The sequence below is a fragment of the Manis javanica genome, chromosome 10 (assembly GCF_040802235.1).
Source record: "Manis javanica isolate MJ-LG chromosome 10, MJ_LKY, whole genome shotgun sequence".
Lineage (NCBI taxonomy): Eukaryota > Metazoa > Chordata > Mammalia > Pholidota > Manidae > Manis > Manis javanica.
Genome location: NC_133165.1, coordinates 92,030,069 through 92,048,946, shown reverse-complemented (window position 1 = coordinate 92,048,946; position 18,878 = coordinate 92,030,069).

Genomic DNA, 18,878 nt, shown 5'->3' with positions numbered 1-18,878 from the left:
TTAAATCACTTGATATTGCAACCATACCAGTTTGCAGCTGGCTTTGATCTGGTGTCTATGGAAACTCTTGTCTTTTCTTCCTGGGATCTCTTTGTGCGCCTAATGCTTGCAGACACCTACACATTTTTCAAGACTCATCTTAAGCTATTCTCTTTGTTATAAGTCCCTCTGAACCTCCTCAGAGAGAATTAAATATATTATCATAAAAAGAAAATCTTTTATCATAAACATTTAAAAAATCTTTATCAAAGTTCTGAGCTACAATGAACAACTCCTTAGTGCCTCCATTAGTAACTTTTCTACTAATTCATTCAACAGATGTTTATTGAGCTTCTACCAAACTCCAGGAATGGCTGAAGTGTTAGAGACTGAGTAATGAATAAGACCAACAAATTCCTCCCCTAAGTAAGTTGGCATTCATAAGGAATTCAAACAATGAGCAGATAAATGCATGTTCTATGACATGATGTCAGGCTATGATAAGTGCTATGAAGAAAAATAAATGACTTGAAAAGATAAGAAAGAAGAGAGGGTGTGGTGATTCCTGACTGGGTGTTAAAGGAAGGCCTACCTGGGGAAGAGACTTCATTGTAATAAAAATATTTATTTAAATGTTATTATATGTTTTAGATACTTCAGGGGATGAATGCTCTTTACGTATTATTTTAGCTCAAATAATGTCTATCTAGTACTTTCCTACTTAATAAGAGATAAAAACCAGGATGTAAGGTCAGACATATTTGAAGTGTTTTTACCTTCACTGAGACCAGATCCTTAGTGTCAGAATGCATGTTCTAACTCTAAGCTCCCATGACATTAAGAGGGGCTTAGAAGTGTTTACATGGGTGTCTGTCAATTCCCTCTTCCCAGCCCTGACAAAACACAGGGCCTTGTGGTCAGTTCTGAGGATGTGCCTGTTGAGTAGTGTTACTGGAATCACAATGGTAGGGAAGAACTAATTATGCAGGCCAATCTTGAGCCGGGCCTTTTCTTCCACGTCGTAGTACAATTGCTTCTGTTTTGGCCACTTTAAGTTACTCAAAACATTCCCGTTTACTTTAAATCACAAGGATCATCCACTTGAATGTTAAATCTATTTTTAACAGAATGTTCTAGACCTCAAAATGTGAGGTATTAGATAAAGGGATATCAATCTATGTCCTCATCTCTAAACTGTCAACAAAATTTCTTGCTAGGTCTGCAAAATATATCACAAATCTGACTGTTCACCACTACTAGTCCAATCTACCACCATCTCTTTTTTGAACTACTGCAAGAACCTCCTATGTGGATGGATAGATTTCAAAGTGGATTCAAGAGTGGAACAATTAATTCTTGAACAACAGTCAGCAGAGCTGTGAAAAATATAAATCAGATTATGATTTATATTAACTTCTTAAATACCTAAAATATCTTCTCATCACACTTAAAATTTGCAGCCCTTATCATAACCTTCAAGGTCATTTTCTCTTAGCACTTTTCTTGCCCACTCCTCTCCAGCCACACTGGTCTTGTTCTTTGAACATGAGAAATACATTCTTGGGCCAGGTTTCTTGCATTTCTCTCTTCCTGTGCCCTAGCTATAGACACAGTTTATTTCCTTACTTAATTCTAATCTCTGTTCAAAGTAACCTGTTTAGAGTGGCCTTCACTAATAACCCCATATAAAAATAGTATACCCTGTTGCTCTCTGTAGTTTACTTTTACTAATTTATCTTTTTACTTTACATTGGAACTTGACATTTTATTATGCACAATATATGTATGTTTATATCACCACAATTAAAAGTAAATTCCACAAAGGCAAAGTGGAACTTCTTTCCTGAAGCCATGTCCCTGGTACTTAAAAGAATGCCTGTACTTAGCAGGTTTTCAATAAATTTAGGTTGAATAAAAAAAAGATTTTTCTGTTTATGTGTCACTTCCACCTATATGCATTCATTAAATGTCTCACAATCTAGCATTACCATGATTTTAGAACTGAGAAAACTACTTGCTAATATAATATCACGTTTAAATGAAAATTTGATATATTTCCCTTGCATACCACTAGAAAGAGTAAGAAGTAGCAATAAAAATAATTGAAAAAATTGGTAATCCACAAGGAAAAATTATGAACTTCATTCAGTTCTTCATCTCACAAAAATCAATTCCAAATAGAATAAGAACTTAAGTGCCAAGTACAAAACTTTACAGTGTTTAACAGGAAAGGTAGATGAATATATTTCTGATGTGAATTCAGGAATGATTTCTTAAGACAAATCATTAAGGAAGAGATTGATGAACTTGACTGTGTCATATAAAAACCTTCTGTTCTTCAAAAAGTATTATGTAAGGAAGTGAATGAAAAGACAGAAATCAAGAGAAGAAGATAATTGTAGCATATAGAACCTACAAAGGTTTGATAATAAGAATTTATTTAAAAACTCACCAAATCAATAAGAAAAAGACAGACATTCCAATTTTATCATAGACATAATCCTGAATAAGGATTTGACAGAAAACACTGTGACCAATTCCTCTGTGGGAGTAAAAAAGGCACATGAAAAGATGCTCCACTTCACTAATTATCAGAGAAATGCAAATTAAGACCACAATGAGATATCACTTTACACCAGTTAGGATGGCCAACATCCAAAAGACAAGGAACAACAAATGCTGGTGAGGATGTGGAGAAAGGGGAACCCTCCTACACTGCTGGTGGGAATGTAAATTAGTTCAACCATTGTGGAAAGCAATATGGAGATTCCTCAAAACACTAAAAATAAAAACACCATTTGACCTGGGAATTCTACTTCTAGGAATTTACCCAAAGAAAACAACTTCTCAGATTAAAAAAAGACAGATGCACCCCTATGTTTATCGCAGCACTATTTACAATAGCCAAGATATGGAAGCACTCTAAGTGTCCATCAATAGATGAATGGATAAAGAAGATGTGGAACATTTACACAATGGAATATTATTCAGCCATAAGTAGAAAACAAATCCTTCCATTTGCAGCATGGATGGAGCCAGAGAGTATTATGCTCAGTGAAATAAGCCAGGCAGAGAAAGACAAGTACCAAATGATTTCACTCATCTGTGGAGTATAACAACAAAGCAAAAACTGAAGGAACAAAACAGCAGCAGACTCACAGAACCCAAGAATGGACTAGTGGTTACCAAAGGGAAAGGGATTGGGGATGGTAGGTGGGGAGGGAGGGACAAGGGGATTAAGGGGTATTATGATTAGTGCACATAATATAGGTGGGGCACGGGAAAGGCAGTATAGCACAGAGAAGACAAGCAGTGACTCTAGCATCTTACTATGCTGATGGACAGTGACTGTAATGGGGTATGTGGTGGGGACTTGATAATAGAGGGGAATGTAGTAAACACAATGTTGCTCATGTGAAACCTGAGCATAAGATTGTATAACAATGATACCTTAATAAAAAAAAAATTAAAGCCATCAAAAGGGCTTCATTTTGACTATTTGCTTATCAAAAATTAGACAATTTAAAGGATTGAAGGAGACATAACCATTCTTATTAAATCCTGTAAGTGTAAACTGATGCAACTACTTAGGTAAATAATTCCACATTATTGTGTAAAGGCCATATATCCTACAACACAGCAATTCCCTTTCTTCAGTATTTCTGAAATCTAAATGTGTGCGTAAAGCAGAACAGAGATCTTGGTAAATTGCAAATTTTCAGGTATGAGCCAAGACTCCATATTTTTAGCAAGCTCCTAGCTGATACCCATGCTGCCAGTGAGCTTACACTTTGGGTAGCAAGATAAACCCAACATAAATTTTCAGTATGTGCAAACAGAGATGTGTATTAAATATCCATAACAGTTCTTAAAAAATTAACAGAAGACTGGCAATAACTCAAATGTGCATCAATAGAAAAGTTAATAAAAGTAGTGCCCAGTGGAATATTATACTGTGGTAAAAATGAATGAACTCTGACTAAACATGATAACATGGATGAATCTTGGTAATAGAGCATTGTGTGAAAAGCAAGTCCTAGAATACTGTAATATGCTTTTTTTAAGTTCAATATTAAGTAAAATGAGATAATATATTGTTTAGGCATAAATACATGCAATAAAAATATGAATTATGAAAATAAAACCAAAATTAAATAAACACAAAATTCAGGGCTTTTTGAAAAAATGGTTTTCATAGGTGAATGACGAGAAGGAGAGTTCAGGGACGAGGAAGTAGGTACATGGAAATTACTGGTAACGTTCTACATCTTAAATTGGATTTTGTACCATGGATGTCACTATGTTATAAAAACAATAATGAATTTCAAAAATGCATCAAAATCAAGAGACAATAATATCTAACAGCATATATTTCAGTACTTCACACATATTTTAACAGATTTATCCTTTCAACATTCCTGTGCATTAGCTCTATCAGCAAATTACAAATGAAGACACCAGAACAAAGAGGTTTCTTCCTTGCCCAGACTAGCGCAAATAATAAGAGATTTCTCAAGACAAAAACCCAAAAGGAATCCTTTCTTCTCTTTCTCTTGTACTTCACATCCAGTTCATCAGCAATGTCTGATGAATGTGCTTTGAGAATGTATCTCAAATTATCCAGTTCTCTCTCCACTGCCTCCACTTCTACCTGCCAAGGGTGAACTTCAGTTAATCTGGTCTGAACAACTTCAGTGCTTCTAACTAGTCTTTCTGCTCCATCCCTTACTCCCTGCTATGGGTTGAATTGTACCCCCCACCCAATATTAATATATTAATTCATATATTCATTTATGTGGAACACTTCATAGTAGAAGTACTAAACCCCGGTATCTCAGAATAATAGTATTTTGAGGTCTCTATAAAGGTGGCATCCGAATTCTGCATTCTCAACCAGATGTAAGACCATTAGGTTTCCAGAGTTAGTTCTTGGGCAAGTTGTTTTGCTTAATAGGCCAATACACCCCTGAAAGATTTGGGCTGGGTAATACAGAAACTTTATTCTAAAGTCCCCCGTTAACTAGGAGAGTCCTTGCCTTGAAATGACCTAATTCAGACACTGTCTGGTATTCCGTTGTCCTTTGGAGAGCATGTGGATCCCCACTCTACATCAAATCACTTTTAAATATTACTGTGAAATGATGATGAGGACAGCTGGGGTGATCATTTGTTCTGCTAATTACACTTGGCCAGTTAATTCTTTTGAGGAGTTCTATTCCCCCAGACAAATAGATGAAAATCTGGGCTCCTCTTATGGGACTTGAGCATTTTGTTGATAGAAACATGGCTTTTCTTCTCTTTGATTAGTTTGAAGTTTCCCAAGATACTGCAGTCACTTTTTAGATTTGTCAACTTACTGGCAAAACAAAAAAAATAATTTCCATCTGGCTTCCCATTTTTATTCCTTGGCGTTTTCCCAGAAAAATTCTGGAATCAAGGTTTATTTCCATTTTTTAAAGGCCTTTAGTCCTGAGTACAATCCTTTTAATTCTAGGTTTATTATTAAACTTTTATTGGTCGAAGAAAACAGTGACCTTTATTTGTCTAAGATGGAAATTACAAGTATGACTTCATAGCTATTAGGTTGTATAGTGTTCAAGTGCCTTAGCCTTGAAAATGTCAAGAAGATATCCAAATTCTTAAGTAAGACTTGCTTAGAGAAGTGTTTGGTTTTTTCTTCTTTTCTTAAAAGAACAGGAAATTGCATGACATTTGCTAAATGCTTTGGTAATGGCTTAGATATCAGAATTTAGAGATTTTCAGTTAGAGGCAGTGCCTAGGAAACAGATACCCAAAAATTTAGCAGGAAAGACTGCCTTTGATAAAAATAAATCACCACACTTTCAGAAGTTGATGTACCCAAATTATTTTCCGGATATGGATTTTAATAAAATTTCCTCCTCACTGGGAGTTTCTTGATGACCACAGTTTTGAGAACAACCTTTAACTCAAGGCTGTTTCACTTCCTGCTAAGGTTGGAGTTTCCTCTATTGTCGTAGTGTTGTCTTGGCGATTTCTAAAGGTGCTTTCTCTCACGGAAAAAACAAAAAACAAACATTTCTTGTTGTGTTCTTTCTATTTGCCTCATTCCACGATTTGAGCTATTAAGCTAAAAAGTTAATAGCATTAAAATATACCTAAATGTAAGTTTAAGGAATGTCAGAAAGCAAGTGTAGAGCAATTTTAGCTTATCTGTTTGTGATAGATATATTTTTAAATATTCTTAGTTTCAAACATCTGAGTTTGCCTTTATCTCTAGGCTTTCTTTAATCCTAGCCCTAGACACAAGAAAACGAGTGGAATTGGATTTCACTGAAACCTTGAAAGAGCAATTGGAGATCCACTTCAGTGCTATTTGTAACCATGATAGATGTCTCCATACTCAGTACCAGAGAGGTCTTTCATTTTTTACTTTTTCCTAACTGTATCTAATTCTCTGTCAGAGATGAAGTATCAGGCAGTCGTCTGCCAGGTTCCAAATAATTCTTTTAATGTAGAAGTAAAATGCTTTCTTTGTTTCTCAAGTAAACCCATCCAGCACCTGCTGAGCTGAAGCATAAGATATGAAAATTCCAATAGCATGAGTCTAAGATCTCCCTCCTTGGAAGAATGAGAATGTTTAGCTTAAGATAAAAGAAACCCCTCTCACTTGCACCTTTTCTATCTCAAGTTCAGAGTGAGGTTAAAGACGGAAGGTTTTACTATTCACCCGGAATGTAGGCTCTGATGGTGGCGTCTCCGCTCCTTGCTTTACTCCCCTTCCCCTTTCTCCTCCTCCTTCTCCTTTTCTGCCTCCTTCTTCTTCTTTGTCTTCACCAAGGACTATATAACCTAACTTGTGACAACAAACATAAATAACATTGATAAAATAAATAATTCAACGTATACAAACAACCCAAAGAGGCTAGTTAACAAATCATTAATGGTTTTACTCAAAGTCCTCATATAATTATCTCCTTTAATAATCGCGAGAGTTCCGTGAGATAAAGCTTGTCTTCATTTCACAAACCAGAAATTTGAAGGTCAGGAAATTTGCATTCACCTGCAAAATTTCACACAAAAGGTAAATGTGAAGACTTAAACCAGAACTCTCTCATCCAAAAGCCTAAGAACTATTCTGTAGAGATTACTACCCATTTTTGAAAAGAAGAACACAAAGAAGCATTTCTTGGCCAAGTAGGTGATTTAATACAGCAGAAAGAACACTCAGTGGGGAATAAAGAGCCCTGGGTTAGTCATGATTATACCACTAAGTATTTGGCTGAGTAATTACTTCTTTGATCTTTAGCATCCTCAGACATACGTCAAGAACAATGGACTAAGTGAGCCCATAGAACTTTGTGCTCTAAGAGTCTGGGCTATTGAACTGATTCAAGGCCACAGAGCTAGACTCTGAGGTCACCGGGTGTCTAAATTATTCATCCTAGTATTCTTTGTATTGGGCCCCCTTGATGAGCAGGAAACAGAGACACTGGTAACCCAGGGAGCAGGGCTAGACATATGCCATCCTGCAGAGGAAGCAGAGGGGCCTTTGGCTCATCCTGGATTGTCGGCCCTCTCCCCATCTCTTTGCAGTCTATGGTTTCCAGAATGTCTACTAAATCTCCAGTAGCTTTATCCTACCTGAGGCCTGCTCATGAAGAGTAAGAGGGACACGCAGTCTGAAAAATAACCCCCTAGACTCTTCTCCACCTTCACACTCTTAAGAAGAAACAGGCTATTCCGTTTTGTAGATACAAATTTGTTCCTCTCTTTTCTTAATTCAAAGACCTCATCCATACTAGTTACCCTTTTCCAACGACCCCACCCTTAACAGAAACTCTCCAGCTCATAATAATACCTTCTCTGCCTTGCTTGGTCACAGTTGATTTTATTATGCTGATATGAGTCAATAATCCTCTAGGAATATGAACTGCAAAGAAGACAGAGATGAACATGATCAAACCACAGCGGTGAACTGAGGTTGGAGTCCATCAACTCCTGGGGCAAAAGCTCATGGGTGTCTCTTTGGTCGTTTCCTTCTAAACTATGAAGTATTTGTTTTGTTTTATTCATTTGTTACATATTTGCTTGTTTATTTCTCCTCTTTACTAGTGCAAAAAAACCCTGGTCACCTTCTAATGAATCTTCCTCTCTATTTAAATTAGTCAGAGTTGATTTGGGTTGCAATTCAAAGAACCTAAATTGATTCAGGATGTTTTACCTGCCTCTTTCAGATTCTTATCAAATATCACTTTGCTCAAAGTCCCTTCATTTTTGAAAACTCTCCACTCTGCATACTTGTCACCTCATAACATACACATTTTACTTATTTATATACTCTTAGTATTGTTTTACCTAATAGAATGATAAGTTTCATGGAGGAAGATATTTTAGTCTTTTACTTCCAATGCTCTATCTCCAGAGCATAGAAGAGCTCCTGGCACATACAGGTCAAATGTTTGTTGGAGGAATGGACATTTATAGGACTGAAGCGATGGGGTAGGATTCATCTGTCACTCAGGAGTTTGAATCTCCTAATACACCCTCTTCTCTTGTCTTCTCTCCCCTCCTTTTGTTTTTCCCATGTGTGTCTTTTCTTTCTTTCTCTCTTTTCTACAAAACCACCACTTTGCCTGTTAAGCTGGGTTCCTGCTCATTGACAGATGACCCAGAATAAAATTTTCCTTGCCTGACACATGCCTAGGGCTCACTGTTCTCACCTTTTCTAATAATCTACAATAGAAAAATTAAGATCTGAGCACAGGCTTGGGGAAATCTCAGGCTGCCTTCAGTATTGTTGGTCTCCAACATCTGACTCTAACCTAGGAAAATGGTGTCTTCCATGTGGGCCAACATTGTTTTGGAGTAACACTGGGGGAAAAATGAAATTTGCATTAGTAGGCCCTTAACTTCTGTGCCTTTATTCTCCAGGTGCCTGGGGCAGAGAGGAGTGGAATGCAGCATGGGGTAGAGACAAGGTGAGCCCTTGGTCTTGGCTATCACTCAATTTTTTTTCTCCTTGGACATTAGAAATTGAAGAACTGAGCAAAAAACAATGGTAGAGAAATTACAATAAACAAAAGTAACTTGATGGAAACCAAATTCCTTATTCCACGTGTAATCTATCAGATTTTCTCACATTATTAAAGAAGCATGCTACAAAGTTTTATCCAAAGAAAAAAGTTCACTGTTAGTATAAATTGAATAGGGCACAAATTCTAGAAAATAACACAAAACTTTTTTTCTTTCAGTGGGGCTGTGATCCTCTGTAATGCTGTTCTCTTTTTTTTACAGGAACCACAACAGTGTCAGTAGATTGTGACATATAAGCCAGTTTTGCCAAGATATGCATCCCATTCCCATAACTAAAGAGGAAAAAAATGTAACTCCTGCAAAATCTCTTTTAAAAGCCTTCTTTTTTGGACATTAGGCTGGCTTGCTTTTTATGTTTTTGATTGAAGAGTCAAGAAAACTTTGTGACTTAGTGTCTTAAATGACTAAGGAGGATAAATACATTTAGATGTTACAAAAGGGCTATAACTTCTTACAAATTCTTTCTGATTTGAGGACATCTCTCATTAGAAGTATATGGAGTTTTTAGGAACTGATCCTTTTAGAATCTCACTAGAAGGGAGAAAATACCACTTAAAGAAATTTGATAGAAATATCAAAAGCAATATGAAATCATGTACTTGAGTTAAATTATACATATCTAATTGTTCTCAGATACTGTAAAGATTGCTCATTTTTAATCAAGACCAGCATTACTGACCAGGACAACTTTGAGCATCATCTCTTGAAAAAAACCTACCACAGCCAAGAAATTTGAGTTCTTATCATTATCTGCTCCAAAATATTAAAGAAGCAAGATGAGTGTTTCTTTTATAAACCTCGGGAGTTTGTTAACCCCCAAGGTGCTCAATGCAAGCTGTTTATAATGTTCTCTAGCTCCCTCCAACTGGTATTTCTTCTACTTGGTGAGCTACTGATTAACCACGTACAGTAATTGGGAAGATATTCATCATCAGTAATTCAAACAACACCCCTCTAAAGACCCAGTCTGAATATTCACTAAACTTAGTAAATCACAGCTTCTCATGCTCACATCCTTACTGCTCTAGAAAGGATTTAAATGCCACTTTTTCCGTAAAGTTGTTGCTTCCCATCATGAACAAATCATGCTCTTTTTCTGAACTTACTACTTCCCTCCCTTCATCTCTCCCTCTTTGTCTCCATCCTTTCTCTTGTTCATCTGAGCCTAGTGACGTTTTAACACCGTCCCATGCCACATCCAACCTTTTGTATTTTGGGTAAAGCTCATTTATATACCTCTTATCCACCCATTTCGAATATGAGTTTTATGGAAGAGGTGTTTATCTCTTTTTATTCAAATGATTATCGAGGATAACACTTTTGCCAAGAAGTGTGCTAGGTCTGGGGGACACAAAGCGTTTCCCACCTGCAGTGGAAGTTTGCGCAACGTGTCAAAGCATCTGTCATGCTATACCAGTTGGGAAAAGAGTATAATTTCTTTCTTTATGTCCAAGGAATAAGCTCATAATTACAAAGAAAGGAGCAAAATGTATTAATGATAAAGACTAACTAATACCTTCTGCAATGATGTTTATGTTTCTCAAGAGATCAATGCAATGCCTAGAAATAGGGACCCTGTCAGCAGTGGAGCTGGTAGTTTGTCTACAGCATACCTCACCCAGCCCGAGGGGCTTTTAAAATGGACTGTTATGATAGATTCCATCTGGTGAAAATGGAAAGAAAATGATGCAGGTTTTTTGTTACAGTCCCCACACTGGCATAGCAGCCAATTGGCAGATTCAAGGTTTCTCTAGTTTTCTTTCCCTTCTCATAAGGTTATGGAAAGTTCTAAGTCTTAAAGGACAACAAGGCTATATTTCAGAGATGACAGGGTGAAATTCTATGCCATTCTCTCCACTTCAAGTCTGAGCAACTCCTTAACAACAGATTATAATATAACTAGAAAAAACACCCCGTGTTGAATACCTAACTGTAGACCCTGCTCTCTTAGGAACTACCCACATGTGGAAAGAAAGCTCTTGGGATCATGAATCACAATTTAATTAAAAATTGCAGAGCAAATTTGTACAGAGTGTTATGTTTGCACAATCTAAACCAGCATCACCCTGGAAAGATAAAAAAGTACAGTTTCCTGGGCTCCATCTCAAGCCTACTAAGTGAGAAATCTCTGAAATTAAGGTTTAGGAGCATGAAATTTTGACAAGCTCCCTGGATGATTCTGAATTTTAAGAACCCCTTAGGTAAGAGTATGGAAAAGATATTGAAAGATTCTAGAAGGAATATTCATTTAAAAATACGCTTCTTTTATCTTTCTGGATTATTTGAAGAAGACATTTTTCTTGTCTTCTGTAACATTAGAACATCTATAACATTAGAACATTATATCATTGTTCTAAGAATTTAGGAAAAGGTAAGGTATATATTTATAATTATTTAGTACTCTTTCCCTAGTATCTATAGAATGAATATGTTAGAAGAAATGCAATTAGTTGGCCATGAAAAGGTTTAAAAAGCCAAAAAATCCACATATTTGTCCATAAAGTTTATGGATTTGAGCTAAAATCCTAGAAATGAGTGTTGGAAGTGAGTTGTTAACTTATGAAGCCAACAGTTTGGAAGCTTTTTGAGCAGTTGAAAATGAATTTAACAGTGAAAATATTTATTATCCTTTGGCTGAAAATATTATTTGGAATTAGGTTGTTTGGCTTGGGAGAAATTTGTGAAATGTATAGTGGATTATGTGGCCAGGTCTTTTTCGATTTCTAATATTTCAAATAAAATCTGCAATTCTCTACCTGAGGAAAAAAATGCTTAGTGACAAGTTCTTTTGGCCAAGTCATTTTAGATTCCAAAAGCTTTGCTTTGCTTTATAAGAATTCTTTTTTCTATAAAATGTGTATGCTTGTTCAATTTTCCCCCTGGATTTTTTTTTCCTAGCAGCTTTCTTTAGCCAAATTCCAAGCAGACGTAAAAATAACTTTGACACTAATGGAAAATATACAAAGGTAAAAATAACAACAATCATGTCATTTTGGATATGGATCTCTTTCAAAACAAAATGCTGGAGCTCACTACACAATTTCAGCTAAATGTGAAGAAACCATTCTGCAGTTTGGGGAGGCAAAGGTAAAAGATTCTTTGAAAACCCAATGTTTGTCAGTCCTTTTTGTTTGATTTCAGTGTGCAAAGACAGTGTCAAAGGGCAGAATAGTCATTTGAAGCTGTGCTATCTTGTGTGTCCAAGCTGATCATGGTTCCCTAGGTAGAATTGGAAAATGTAACCTTTTATGGAATTTTAATTTGATATTGGTCTTTCCCTTCTGGTTCAGAAAGGTAAACCCATTTGGAGTAACAGCAATTTCACACACCCACGCTCAAGTTGAAATGTTAAGGATTCCAGGAATAAAATCTGCAGATCCAATAGACACAGTTAAAATGATATGAAAGGTATGGGTCTTCATAGTATAAAAGTCAAGTCTGAGAAAAAAACAACTATTCCTATTGGATTTGGGGATAGTTTGGATTCTGTGTCATTTCAGCTACAAAATGTAAGAATTGTCTCAAAGAGAATTTATTCCAAGATCCTCTAATACTTTGGCATGCATTTTGTACTTATGTGTATAATTATTTCATAATAGCCTTAAACATCAATTGTGGCACAGAGACTTTGACTGGCTTTATTACAATAAAATAATCTTTGGGAGACTGAATAACTGGCAAATGGCTGTGGAAGTAGTTTGACACCTGAGTCATACTACTCAGGGAGACTCCCTTCCCTATCACATAGGTCTTTAATAGCACTTAGCAAGGTGTATTATGGCTATTTGTAAATGATTGTTAACTTGAGTTGGTCTAGAACAGAAATATTGGGACATTTCTCTGATTTAAAATGTACTTCAGTGGAAATGTAATCAAAACTTTCCTCAGTGTTACTTTCTACTCAAATCTTTCACATTTTTTCTTTACCAAGTAACAGCTGATGTTAAAGCCATCTGTTACTGCCATCCAGTTCTAAAATAATTGCAAGCAAAGTAAATGACTGATGAATATGATCAATTCAAAATCTTTATCCTTGAAATTTCTGAAGCATTGAACATTGACAAGTAATTGGTATTACCTACTGGTGATATGTATTATATTATATACAAAAACCAGTTTGATCTTGAGAGATGAAAATTGGTGCTGAGATTTTTTTAATGCACAGAAACGTTGGTCTGTTTTCCTTCATACCACTAGCAAGTGTCTTTAAAAAAATGAAAAAGGAACACAAGGTATCAGATTGAGGCTTTCACAATATAATTGCAATTATTTTATTTCTGCTTCCCTAATTTAGCAGAGGGTGGAGAAAAGTTAGCTGCATTACCCTCAGTGCAGTTTATTTCTTCAGTTTCAGTAATGAAATTCACAGTGGTTTCTGGCATCTCCATTACTATATACTGGCACCAAACACAGAATAACAAATACATATTTTATCTGGTTTTATTCAAGAATTACAAGAAAAAGTAGGTTTGTGTTACACATCTTCTGCACTTGTGCTATTGTGGCCATATAATAGTACAAAACATTCTTTTCTTTAAAGTTTCTAAGAAAACTTCTTTCATCATGTCTCAATTAAGAATGCTATCCTTTTAATATAAAAAGAAATAGGCTATCATTCAAATTGTGAATATGGAAAATATAGATGTGGTCTTTAGCCAGGAACATGAGTGAACATTCCAACAAGAAAATGAAAAGGACATTTATACAACATCTTAGCCGTTTTCAAATATTACCTTCTAAAGAAGTCAGATTCTCAATGAGAAGTAGTGGGCATGATCTATACATTGCAAGGCTGAATCATAAAAATAAATGGCTGGTTAAAAAAAATAAGAAACAATGAGCTATAGCCAAAAACATTTATGTAAATTAAAAATGCATTCATACAAAAATACACATTGTACAAGAACAAATGCAAACTAAGGGTATACATTAATTATATTAAAAGTATTGTGCAAGAACAAGTATAAAAAGGTGAATGGTAAAAAAAATGCAAAATCCCAGTCAAACAATAATATCAATAAGGCACAAGACTGGCCTTTGGGGACAGTTAACTCAATCATCTGGCTGAATAAACAAACAGACTGCCGGTTTCCTGAGTTCATTAGGATGTGTTGGAGAGAGATTTCATGACCCAGCTTTTCATTCTAACTCCAATTAGACCTTTACCTTCGAGCATTCTGACTCTCTTTTTTCCTTCCCATGCAAGGGAAGCTAACAGCTAACCTCTGATGATTGCCTATCCTCTGAAAGTTTTACATAAATCTTCATAGTAACCAATGAGCTAAGTGCCATCACTGCCTCTCTTTTACTAATGAAAAGGATTAGATGTTTAGTCCAAAGTCACAGCTAGTTAGGCATCTGACTCTGAAGCCCTGCCTAATCATTATATTGAAATCCCATGGGTAGTAAAATTCAGTGTTAAGCATTTAATTACATGCTATTTTTAGTTGTCCTTTAAAAAACACTTATCCTCATTTGAGGAAACTATTAAACAATGTCTTTATTCAAAACTATTTTGCCTTAGTTAATATATTTTAAATTTTAAGGAAAATACAAAAAGTCCTAATGCAAAGATGATTTTTAGCCTGTTTTAAGAAGCCAAAGTATTTGGCAAAATCAGAAAGAAGGGGGAAAAACTTATCCATAGGGAAATAATTAATTGGAATATCCAATCCCACAGAATAGCTATAATCAGTGAAACTGATTATAATTATAACTAATTATCATTCAAAATTTCTATTGAAATAAAAGATAAATGTTGTTTATTAATAATATTAAATAATGTTTTTTATAACCAATTCTCATACTGGAGAAAAGAGGAGTTAAGAATGAGACACTTAAAATTCAAGGGGACAGGTAGCTTAAAATGTTTTGTTAGGGAGTTAAAGGTTGACTGAAAGGGCTGGAAGAGTTACAGCTCAAATTTAGTTTCTCATCCTCGTCATGTCAGCATCTACTGAGCACCTATGATATGCCAGCACAGAGCTAGTCAATGAAAAAAATAAATAAATAAAAAAAATAACCTGTCATCTAAGAGCTGATTCTAGAAGACAGCTATAGAAACAACCACAAACTGCTCTAGTTGGAATCAAGTCTACACTGGGCTGGGCACAGCAGATTCCAGCAAGGGTTTCCTGTGTAGCTATTCTACACAGGAAATACTGGAAGGCTTCATGGAGGAAGTAATGCTGTAAATGTGCATTGTGTGCACAGATGGGTGGTAAGAGGACTTCTGGTAATGGAAGGATCACAACTAAGGCCTGGAGTGAAGATATAACAATCAATGCAAAAAGCTGCAAAAATTTGGTAAGGTTACAGCGGAGGGCCTGTGGATGCAAGGGTGGGAGCCTCATTAAGACAGCGTCCTGGGGTTAGGAAAGGACAAATCATGGAGAAGGTCCCTGTGCTGAATAAAGCCGAGCTTATGCTTTTAATGAGGCAATTGTACATTCCTGGGTGAAAGGCAGCCACTTCATCTGTGCTGGCTCCAAACTCTCCTCCTACGTGTCCAGAAGTGCCTTCGATTGTAATCTTAGTGGGTCTCAGTAGCCCTCTAAATGTCTCTTCTCTCCCCACCCTGGTGGAAGTAGTGGCAGGCTTAGCAAAGGAGATATTTGTTCTCAGTTTAGAATTCCTCTCCAGTGGCCCCCCACTGCGGCTGTCTGTGGGAATCCTGAGTTCCAGGTGTGTTCAGCACTCCTGACGATGGCTTCCTGGCTGCATTATTTCTGTTTTCTAAGAGCCTGCTCATCTTCTGCCTCTTTTCCAAGCTCAGACTTCCAGCCTCCTCTCATGTACGTGATTCCACCTACCACCTTCAAAGACACCCCCTTCTTGTTAAAACACCCAGAATTTTTATCTGGTGATTATAGCCTAGGAACCTGGTAGACAAAAATATCAATACCGGAAATCTATTATTGACATCAGATTGTTGGAAAATGTGCAGAACCATAATTGGTTATCTGCACAGTTCAAGTAAAAGGCAGTTGGAACCTTGAAATTGTTCAGGGATGAGAGTCTGGAAGACAATAACCCACAGAAATGAAAAGTATTCCCTGTAGTTCCCTGAAATGACATATCTCCCGAGAGTAAGTCTTTAAAGACCATACAGTTATTGTTCTCAGAAAATATAAGGGCATAAAATAGGATTGAAGGGCACAGTGACTGCTTCTAAAGGCCCCCTGAGCAGCTAGAAAAGAGAATGGTGAGCTCAACTCTCAAAATTCTAAGCTCAAGTTTAGGGCTTGAAATACACAGGTTTTAGAAAATTGCTTTTAAAAGGTAAAAGTTTTATTTCTTTCTATGGCAGGAAGAGAGAGCTAAAATCAAAAACACACATTCTGAATTGGAATTAATAATGCACTGTGCATCTTGTCCCTTTATGAAAGTTAAAACGTCGATCTGCAAACAGAGGGCCCCTCAAAAATTGGAATAGAGGTGATACAATAAAATCAAGATGAGTAGGAGAGCCTATCGCCAATCTCACAGAACCTCCTTGGGTAGTGAAAAAGACCCCACTTTCTCCGACTTGTAAAGCAATTCCTACTGCTTAAAGATGCTGCTACCCCCTCAACTCGGGGAATTACTTTAAGAGGAACTTCATGCCTCATTCCCCTTAACCTTCGGTGTATGATTCGTAACCTATAATAAGCGGTAGTAATAGGGTATCAATTGGGAAGTGAATTTTGGGATGAAAACACCATTTAATGAACTACAGGAATTTCCTAACTTCTATTGGCTAAGTATTAGGAAGGATAGATAGACTATGAGGGGATTTAACCCAGGAGACAGAATGATACAGATCAGACTGAATTTAGTTATCTGACTGTCCTGCCAGAGATTCTGGATTCATTACATTAGTTTAAGCAGCTGGGAGTCTGTTTGTTAATTTGCTGAAATACTATCACAAAAAGGAACTCAAGATGGTGTACAGTAAATGAAGTGGCTCCTTTGGTATATCATGGAGGCATAAAATCAAAACTTTCACAAAATACCATTTCTATGTTCTATGGTAAAATGGATCTACCATGTACAATCCACACATCCATCTTCACAAAGCACTGAGACATACGTTGGGGAGGGAAGTATGGGTATCTTTAAAAAGACCTTAGTGATGCCCATCAGTTGCTGGTGGAAGCCATAGCAATAAAAATAGATTGCCTGATTTCAGTGAAAAAGGGCAAACCTGGAGTAGAAGAGATCAAGGAATATCATTTAACTACTGATGAGTAAAATAGATATATTTTCCATTAATAGATACCAGGATCACTACAAAGACAGAATGATCTGATCCAAAGAGAACCTAATGATGACCAGGTGAGAATTAGATTTCTGGTAATGAGAGGGATGTGAAGTCCACTGTGGAGCTGTTGGATCTGTAGAACAAAAAACCCTCCAGAACTGCTCATCAGAGCCATGGATGAGCCATTGTGACATATGATGCAGGATTTTGGCCCTTCGCTGAATTTTTAAATCTTAGTAATCATGGACCTAGAGCTACCAGAATGAAAGAGAGGGTATCTTAACTACTTGGCAACAAAATCACAAGGGTGTGCTACTCTGTGTGTGTGTGTGTGTGTGTGTGTGTGTGTTTATGTGAATACATGTTGTGCCCTGAAGAAGAAAACATAGTTTTGAAACAAAACAAATTCCCAGGGACACAGGAACTTTGGTAGTCCACTAGCGAGCGTTTTGTGCTGGTAAGATAACAAGAGGAGAAGTTACCTTTATCCAGCCCATACCCTCCCCATATTTTTTTCCCAACTTCAACTTCTTGTATGTATAGTTGGAATAGATAACCTCAGAAAGGGATAGATTTCTCAGACCAGCTCTGTAACCCATGAAATAAGAATCATTCAGATTGGAAAGACCGAGTTGAAAATAGCTGAGCTCTCCACCCCTACAAAAATATTAAATTAATGTAATACCTCTTCAATAAAAGAATTATTAGTACCACCTTTTATGATTTAAAAGTGCAGGGTTAATAATTCTCTGCAGATCCCTATTTTTGTTTGGTGGTGGAGAACTAGTTTTAGAGGATAAAAATGGATTTTCCAAAATCTAATTAGGTGGCAACTTCTGTTGCAATTGCTGCCTCGTAAGTGGTCCAAATCATTATAGCTCTTCGTACCCTGTATGAAGCAACTGATCTGAATAATGTCTTTTTCCTCTATTCCAATAAACAAAATTACTAGAAGCAGTCTGTTTTCTTTCAGCAGAACAGGAACAGCAATATAATTTTGCCATGCTGTTTCTGGATTGTGTTAACTCCTTGGCTTTGTATCACAGTTTAATCTGCAGAAATACCATCTCATACAATCTCATCTGCTACAATCTAGAGTGTAAACTTTATTAGCTAGATACAATGGTTAGACACTTGAATGCCAGAGATTGGAGACAAATATAATGGAAGACTGTAGGACTGCCAAGTCATTGATTTATTATAGGGATTTAGGGGTCTAAGGAAAGTTGTGACATTTCTCCAAAATGAAGACAGTTTGCTATGTATCTATTACCACTAGGAACATGGACAGTCTCTTTGAAATTTGGAGGACACGTACTACTATGTGTGAACCCAGTGCTGAGAAGCTGTGAGATTTGCATGTGTCCCGTGGCAAGAGAAGGCTCTCTGGACAATTAAGGTCACAGCAATCCTACTACACATCACTCATCAGATTAAATGATGTTTAAAGAATGTAAAGCCGATCAGGTCACATGCAGTGTGTGATAAGCCTTAATAAGACAATTAAACTCTTAGCTTTCCAAAGCAAAGACATGCTGTATTTAGTAAATAACTATTATCCTCTTTTAAGAAACTAGAGACT